Genomic DNA, 9,901 nt, shown 5'->3' with positions numbered 1-9,901 from the left:
CAGAGTATCAGTGTGTAATCGCTCTTGACACCTGATGTTGAACTCAGATTAAATGAATGCATGCTGTCCGTGCAGATAAGCTCACCTCAGCGGGTAAGAACTCCCAAAGCTCTTGCTATTAACAGCGTTAACATGCTGCACAGCTTTACTGTGTCAGCATCAGGCACTGTTGTCACTGCCATCATGACAGAAAAAATGAGTGACCAATGCATCAGAATGTGCACTTATACAAGAAACATGAGAGGGAAATGAGATGTATATGGCAGTTTGACAGATCTGTACTGTATGTTCATCGCAGCTACGGGGATAATCCATTGGATGAGTGGACTAATATTCAGCCAATCCTGCTAAAGCCAAATTAGTCCAACACATTTCCATCATATTTCAGAATAAAGCAGCACGAAACAATCTGAGCTCTTGGGATAGTGACAGCAAATGACCGGTGAGCCCTCAGATCCCTGTGATCCAGGGATAAACTTCTCATGAAGCAGATTAAACCTCTGAACTGACACACAAATGAAAGCCAACAACAGGTCATGGTGCCTCGAGGGGGAAAACTTTGATTACTGTACTGTCCTCTTACTGTCACGGTGAGGCAGAGAGAACCTGGGCAGCGCTGAGGGAGGAATGACAAAGACATGGAGACTGACTGGAGTCCAAGTCAAGCGACACCCCCCCCCTTCTCCTGCTCTGTGGGGCTTAGAGGAGGAGGATGGCTTCTGTAGAGCAGTATATGAGTGACCTTAATCATCAGAGGGATATTTGGGTTTTATTCGGCAGCGGCGGTCATCTCTGTGTTTGACTGGCAGGCATAAAAAATGAGAGGGGGGCAAGGTCGGTTTGCAAAAGTGTAATCCATATCATCCCGTTACAGAGGCTGCGCTGCCGTCGGCCCCGGGCCAAACAGCGCCAAACACATTTTTTGATGTTGATAATGATGTCGGATTATGCTGTCATCTGATGTAATTTTGTCCCGCATCAAATTAACAAAAGAGGGATCAAGCAAATTCTTTAAAAGGGACCATTTGTTGTTGCAACCTTCTAGATGCAAACTTGATTTCATGAAATGTTTGTTTATTTCATTTTTTTTAAAGCCCAGACAGACTTCATATTTTCTGGCTTGGCCTTTCCCTTGGAAATTTAAGATCAACGATTCACAGCATCCCCCCTCTCTACAGCATGCCTTGCAGTAATTCATAACACGGTTTGAAAAAAAAAACTGTCTGGAAGTTGAAAACACTGACCCTGTAGCTACTGTCTGCAGAGGAATTTAACACCTACTTTCTTTTCCAAGAAAAAAACTTTTAATTAAAATGTAGCCCTCAGTGAGTGATGCAGCCTGAATTTATAGATTATTAATCAATCAATCTATGGAGTGTGTAAATGTCTCTTGCATTCTTTTCAACACAAATCACAGACACCCCCCCATAAACAACCTGCTGTATTGCATTGGTGCAGTTTCCTGAAGCGTTTCCAAGTCGTTTGTGTATGGTAACCTTTCTGAGGCAGTCGGCTGCAGGTAATTATCACATCAGAAAAGGATAATGCTTGCATGTCATTTTCACTTACCTGCTATCACATAGATCTGTAATCTAGTTCCACTACGAGCCTTTGTTGTGCCAACATGGAGCTTCTCGGTATCCATGGCGGCTGCTATCAGCTCTAATAAAGGTCACAAGTGGCTAATCTCGGGCTTTGCATTAGATGGAATTTTTTTTTTTTAAACGGTATGTACTGTATGTGTACTGTGTGTTTTTTTGTTTCTATTTCATGAAATTATCCACACAATACAGAATATCCATACACACAGCTGCCAGAAGAAGACAGTGTAGGGAATTTGGTCACAAAATTACTCAACATTTCCTCTCTTTTTTTTTTTTTTTTTTTTTTTACATAGATCCTTGTTGGCTATTATGTTAACACAGTTGATTCTTCCAATAATACACATTTTCTGCCCAAAACTAGCTTATATGTGTCTCCTTGAAGTAATGGCCAATACTGAGGTGTATTTCGTTAGCAGTCAAGTAAAAAAAAGCAGAAACTAACACATTCTTTCCACATATTATATAATAAAAATCATTGGGTAGCTAATACCAAACTATTTATTGTACTGATTTGAACTGAAAATGGCCAAGTGACTAATATCATTGTCTTATGGCGTTTTTCCACCACATGGTACCTGCTCGACTCGCCTCGACTCTACTCGCCTTTTTAGGTTTTCCATTCTGATAAAAAGCGTTACTTACTTACGTGCTCCTCTTCATCCCCTATGGGATATGACATGCAAAGAGATCTCTCCATCACATTTATTCCTTGGCAACATGCTGTGAAGCTCCCTGTGACAGGGGCATCTTGTCCAGCAGCTCCTCCAACTTGTAGAAACACCAGCTAGCAGGGTCGTTTTTAGCTTTTTGAGAGCCAAAAGGACAGCATTGTTGTTGCCAACTTGGCCCTTGTTTTTTGTGTGACTGATTCACCTCTAGTCTCTAATCTTTTCAGATGAAGGCTGAGGATTGATGATCATTTTCAAAACATTGAAAACTGTTACTGTTATTTCTGTTTCAAAAGGCAGCAATAAATAACATTAAAATCTAGAGTGTTCATGTGATTTTATACATTAGTAGTGAAATAAATGAATGCATAATAATCGTGATAATCGTGAAACCGTGATTATTCTTCACAATATAATTGTACCAACAAAATCTATAATCGTTGCAGCCCTAGTTATGACATCACAATCGTACGGAAGTCCAGACAGCTTGTTTAAAGGCACAGTTTCTAAATACGGGCTGTGTGCATTTCTCTGTGGATGGAATGTGTTGAAACTTCCACATTATTATATCACCTTTACCTCCTTTATACTCAAACACGACGTGGACATCTCATTTTTTACAATATAGGACCTTTAGAGTGATTGTTTAGAGTGTGGTCTAGACCTACTCTATCTGTAAAATGTCCTGAGATAACTCTTGTTATGATTTGATACTATAAATAAAATTGAATTGAATTAAAATGCTGACTTTTGTTTCAGAAGTATTACACTGCTTGTAAAAGATGTTTAAATGTTTGTCTATAAAATGACGTGTTGTTTATCTTTATTTAAAGATATTTAAAAGTATTATTTAAACTGTTGTCTCTCAAAAAAAAGATAATTTACACTCAAAGCCTTTAAAAACGTTGCTTTTGATTTTGTATAGTCTTATCAATTGTTTGTAAATGACTTGATTTTGCATACTTCCTCTGCAATTCTTTTACTGTAGACAGTGTATGAATGATTAATGATGTTTGTTGCTGGGAGGAAACTCAAATTTTGCAGCCTTTCTAACCAAACATGATAAACAAATGGTGACATCTTGTTAGAATACTTTGGAAAAAAACAACTTCTGTTTGTCCTTTTAAGGTAAGTGATGACAATCTTTTAGTAACATCCACTTTGAACATTCATCATCTCTGTCTTTGCAGGTGGAATGTAGCCCTGAGATTTCAGGAAAATTTCCCTTGTATGTTTGTGGTTTGACAGGTCAGGAATGTCTGCATGGTTTAAGGTCAGAAGATGCTGGTCCATTCTTTGTCTTTCCCTCATATGGGATCTCTGCATCCTGAGCAGAAAAACAAACCTTCAGGAATGTATACACTGAATTCAAAGCCTTAGTTTGGGCTATGAGAAGATGAACCTATTGGGATATGTTGTTTGAGCGTGTTGAACAAGTTGTTTTTTGACTTGTCCAGGCTGTGCATGTGAATATGTCTTCTGCAGCGGGGAGTCAAAGGCAGAGAGACAGCAGGATGAGCTAATGTTGGCTTCTTGTCTCACCTGGGGAGAGATCAACAGTAAATTCATCAAATTCAGTGCCCATAACGCTATTTTCCAAGCTACTGTAGCTGTCATATTTCACCGGTTGCTCGTGAGCGCGGTTTCCATGGGAAATCAGCCGTCGAGCCTTTTGCCCCTATTATTGTCCCTGACGTCCACTCGCCCGTCATAGCGTTTTACTTGCCCCGGGACATCGGCCAACCTTTATTGTTGAACCCTGCACTGACTAGCAATAAGTATCTCATGCAACCCCAATTCAAAAAAGCTGAACTATCCCTTTAAATCTCCAAATAGTCTCACACTTAATAGCTCAAACAGGCTAAACACCACTGCAATGGCAAGAAAACGCTTCTGACCTCTGCATCCAACACTTGAGCCTGCTTCCTACAGTAAATCCTTCTTCTCAACAGAAAAATCTAACCTTCTGCCTTTTAACCACTTTGGGTGTTGGGTCCATTTAATGGTTTTGGTTCAGAAAAGATCAGAAGGGTAATATTTGTTTCATATTGTTACTGAAACCATGCTGTCCTGACGGCTGCATGTGTCGATAATATCAACCAGACAACGCACTTAAATCTTCTATTGTTGCTGAGGAACAGAGGCAGCTGAATCCATTTTCCTCAGAGGTAAGAAAGTTGATCATGTTCATTGAAAAAAATAAATGCCATGTTTAATGGCACCCAATAAAATTATTTTTAGGATCCAACGACAAAATCCTGCTGCTTTAAAAAAAAAATAAAGCTTCAAAGGTTTAGCATGACGCTCACACGTACGGATAATTTCTGCTAAAACCTTTGCTGTAGGCAGAGATTGTCTCCGTCTACCATTTTAATACATATTTACATGCTAAAACACAAGAATTAGAATTCATTAGTGTAATCTGAGGTCTGGATCTAGATTGGGAGTTGTTTGATTAGTAGCTTTGGGACATTGTTTTTGTAGTGAGTCTGCCTCTCTCCTACTTTTGTTTCTCCTTATTTGGCATGACTCTCTGTAATACGGTTGTGCTTGAAGACTAATCTCTGCTATCTCAGCTCTAATTAACAGAGCACACATAGTTCCCACTAGTTTTTTTTCCTTTCTTTTTTTCTGCAAAGATCTCTGTGTTGTTTTTGTGCAAAGCACCTTGGACTGCCTACTGACAATGATCATATTGAGATACCAAACGACATTACCTACAAATTCACCCTTCCATTGGTCATGGTTTCACATGTCAGGATGTAACCTGCGCGATAGATAGATACAGTGGTGTAGTCTATTGTATTTTAGTGGGTATACTGTACTATATACGGTAAATATGTGGACCATAATGGACATATCATAGTGGGGGGTCTGGGTGTCCTCCCCCAGGGAAATTTTGAGCGCCAAAGACTTCATTTCCTGCATTCTGATACACTTTAATGCACCAATTTAGGGTGTAAATACCTTTATTTAGCCTATGCGAAGGAAAACAGATGACAATTCTAAATATATCAAAAATATAATGTAAAGTATGTTGTTATGTGTGTTATGCGCATTTTTAAGTGGGTATATGGAAATCCTGGAGCTTTCTTAGTGAGTAGCCTATACTGCATATACCTGTGTATCACGTACCACTGGATAGATAGATACATAGATGGACTTTATTAATCCCAAATTGGGAAATGACTCTGTTACAAGCAGCAAGTAACAAGGACATACACACATACTCACTCACACACATACAGAAAATACAAGTAATATACTAGAAATAATAAATAAGATAAAATAAAATAAGATAGCAAAGATAAAGAATGCCAGAACAACTACTGAAAAAATATACTTAGAGGGATGAAAAATAATGTACACGTATATACAAGCGTAGAATAAAATACAACCTATATACATAGTATATATAAAACAAAAATAAAATATGTATAATATTAAATATGAAGTAACCAGTGTGCAAGTAGAATAAAAGTGCAATTTTGTAATGTATGAGGTAATGAGATAGTTATCTCACCCACAGCTGTGAATTGTTGTACAGTTTTATGGAATGTGGATGTCAACACTGTCCCCATCGGCCATCGATTCCTGAAAACTAGGAGAGCTGCATATAGAAGACAATTGTTTTTTGTTGTTATTTTTTTCCTATTCATCATGTAGATGCAAAACACATGCTTTTTACTCAGACTTTTACGAGGAAGTACACATCAACTGTGCAGCTGCTCTGTTGTAGTGTTTGAGGTTTACCTACTTCAGAGGAAGTGGTGTGGGGGAGAAGACAGTGTTAACAACCAGCAAATAAAACAGGATATCCGATGGTGGAACAATTGAAAACTAAAATATGACAAACGAGGCTACTTTCTGTGCTGTGTTGACCGTCTGTAATTTGAAATGAGTTAAGTTGAATACGAAAAAGTTAGATCAAGCGTCATCAAATCTCCAGTGTGAATTATATCTGTTGTGGTGGACCCTGTGAGCATATTTCTTGTCATATGTTTTGGTACAGTGAGGATAAATTCATATCAATGACATGCGTAGCGACACTGCCTAACTGCCGAACATCAAAGAGCCCTTGATTTCCCCTAACCAAGCATGTTAATTGGTGTTTGATTGATAACTTGAGTTCACAGGCGATGGCATGTGTCGTCTAAAACTTTTTTAAATCAGTGGAAGAAGAAATCACTGGCGGGCCCATTAAAAAAAAAAGAAATTGTACACACTGGCAAATAAGCTGTCACACATTACAAATGAGATTACCTTTTTCAGTGTGCCCTGGAACTTGGAGATGAGGGGATGCACGGGTAAGACACTAAAATAGCTCAAATCTTTTGGTTTTTATCAGCGTGCTCGATCTGCAAGCGTTGTTTATGCTTTCCTCGTGCACGGTGAAAAAAAAAGTATATTCACAGCTTGGAGCACAATGTAATCAGTTGCAGTGAAGTAAGAATTATCGGTTTAAAGATATGGCTCAGAGTGAATTATTCTTTTTTTTTTTTTTTTTCTTTACATTTGGCCTATAAAAAGAATGACAGAGCTTCTATTTCTTGTGAATATTTTCCATTAAACTAAGTCATAGAAACTAATCAGTAATGATATCATTCGTCCCAGAGATAAAATCAACAATATCTGAATGTATTTGAATGCACAAATGCATGACACACACGCAATGTCAGCGTTATGAATGACAACACTGTGATACATCCATGACAACAGAATCTGAGGTGAAAGAGCAGTTACCGAATTTGCATGCAATCACGCGCATGCATTCTAACTGTCTACTTTGCATGGCAAAGATCACTGAGTAAAGCCCACATGAAGGAAAAGCTCTGTTGGACATCTGATAGGGGCGCTTGAATGTATCAAACATCAGAAGCGTTTGCGGCTTTGACAAACGAAAAGCAGCTAAAGAACTCCAAATTCAAGTGAAGCCAACACAGGAGCTCAGTTATTATAAACTAGAAGATGTTCAGGTATTGTTCAAATAAATAGTAACTGAATATTTAAGATTAAAGATGCTTTACAGCTTTTTCACGGCAGAATCTTGACATGCCATGAAGATGTGTAATAACATTAAGGTTTTGATAATGTAGTGAGTTCACACTACTCTAAGTGTCAGAAATAAGTATCATGAAAAAGTAAAATGCTTGATTTTGATTTGTTTGCTGTTGATGTACACTGTTGTTCCATAGGGAAATGCAATGCCAAAGGAAATGGAGGATCTACTCACAACTAGTCCATATTGACGATCTTTCATCTCCCGGATTGTTCAGGTGCTGCTGGAAATGCTGCCGGATGTCCCTCACCTTAAGCTTAGTCTCTCATTGCCAGACCTTCCTCCACAGCACTGCGGAGGAAGGTCTGGCTAGTCCACACAGCATCCTGGAATGGGAGAAAAACGTGCTCTGGTTTATTGGCATTTCTTTAAACCAATTGAAGTATTGGGCGGCGCCAGACGCAGCAACAGTGCCTCTGCTAAATAGTCTCAGGAAGGAACTTGTTTTGGTGGAACATGTGTACGTTCAAAAGTAGTTTTAGTCGTGCAACAGAAAACTCAGATTGGACAGATAGTCACACAAAGAAAGGGGAAGGTGATGGACATCTGGCCGAGAAGAGGGACATCCGGCGGAATTTCTGGCGATGCCAGAGCAAACCCGGAAGTGGAACGTCATGGATATATAGACTACCTTTTTTTTTGTTAGCTGAGAAAGCTTTAAAGTTTAATATGAACATCTGACATTGTAAAATTATATATATGACAGAAAATATGGGAAAGCATAATAGGTCTCCTTTAATGCTGCTTTTAAACTTTGTAAAATACATTTAGCTTTCTCTTCACAAAGTTTATTGCCAGTTACATTTTAAAGTATTGTCTATATACAGTCAGTTTGATTGACGTCTGGTGGTACAGATATTGTATCATTTCCTGTCAGTACAAAACGCTTAAAAAGTTATTTCCTGTATACTATAACAACTACTAAAACATAACTATAACTATAACAAAGGGTATTTTGGCACACATGTACGGAAGAGGATTAGGGCCACATGTGAAAAAAAGGATTTAAAGTCAGAATTTGGACTTTAAACTCAGAATTGAAATAAATGTTTTCACATGTGGCCCTAATCCTCTTCCATACACATGAAATGTACGCATGGATGTTTTGTTGCGTGGTTGTGCGATTCTAACATTTAAGCCAGAGTAACCTTCGCTACTATTTGTTCTTAAATCCAATACTTGAATATATGGCTAGTAAGATTTTAATATTATCTATAAACAAAACTAGATTAAAGTGAAAAAGAAGTCACACTGCCAAGTTGAAGTGAAGATCCTAACATCAAGGCACCCACTTTCTCGTGGTTCCAGAAGACAGACAGTGCATGACAGTACACGGTACTGCAGCACTGAACACACAGTGTACGAATTTGAATCTGTTCAAATTACAGCATGTGTCAATTCACACCTCACTGGATGAGTGATCCGTTAGTACTGAAACACCTGCTCCGCTGCTTCCAGCCAGCACCTCCCGATTTCAAAGCCCTTTGTCCAATTATCATGTGTTGGTTTGGCCGATACCTTGAATAAAATCACCCATTCTTATATATTAAAGATTATAATGCAAGTCAAACAAAGACAGCATAACAGACAGCATTTACTGTAGCAATAATAGTCCTTATCTGCATTAAGTGTTAGTAATTTAGAGCAGGGGTGTCAGACTGGGGGTGGAAAGGGGACTGAGTACCAAAAGATGCAAAAAGATGCTAGAATGAATAGCTATGGATGTGGGGAGGGGCCCATAGAAAATGCCTTTCTAATGTTATGCTACGCTCCTAGTTCAGAGTGTGCATTCTTTAATTAGAGCAGTATTTTCTTGTTGCATACAGCATAAACACCTACAGTATAAAATATATTGCAGTGCAGTATGTGACACAACCCTTGTAATGTTTGATACAATCTGAGAAGTGTCGATTAAGTTCTGTGGTCATTTGTTGGTCCATATTTTGATGTGAAGTTGTAATAGGCCTACATAAGGTGTTTCTGTTTGAATTATGTTAAAGTTTTCTATTTCTGTACATTATTTTACTCATCAGGTAGACAAAGCTTGTAGCATACTGTAAACTACTGCATGGCTATTTAATTGGATTGCATTTAGCAGGTGTGCATAATTGTAAATATAACTATATATAATGTTATTGGTATGCTTCAGCTAATAACACAATTAGTTATCAACATCTGTCATATTACATAGCCATATTTATTCTGCTCTTATAATGTAACTGCTAATACACTGCACACATTTCTATTTATATTTAATGTATATTACTCCAAACCACCTTCTGTAAACCAACTGTATACTACTGTCTACACTGCAATATATTTCTTGTCCTGTGTATGCACCACCTGCCTATACTTTGTATATCACATTGCACTTTTCTGCATTTTTGCACTTCTGGTTAGACACAAACTGCATTTCGTTGTCTCTGTACTTGTACTTTGCACAATGACAATAAAGTTGAATCTAATCTAATCTAATTAGGACACAAAGTCATAGGGTTTAGCTTAGAATAAAAAGGGGAAACTGTGACAATAAACATTTTACTATGCATGTTTTCCTGTTTCCATCCATC

The sequence above is a fragment of the Sander lucioperca genome, chromosome 11, assembly GCF_008315115.2.
Source record: "Sander lucioperca isolate FBNREF2018 chromosome 11, SLUC_FBN_1.2, whole genome shotgun sequence".
NCBI classification, from domain to species: domain Eukaryota; kingdom Metazoa; phylum Chordata; class Actinopteri; order Perciformes; family Percidae; genus Sander; species Sander lucioperca.
Note: the sequence above shows the minus strand (reverse complement) of the source record.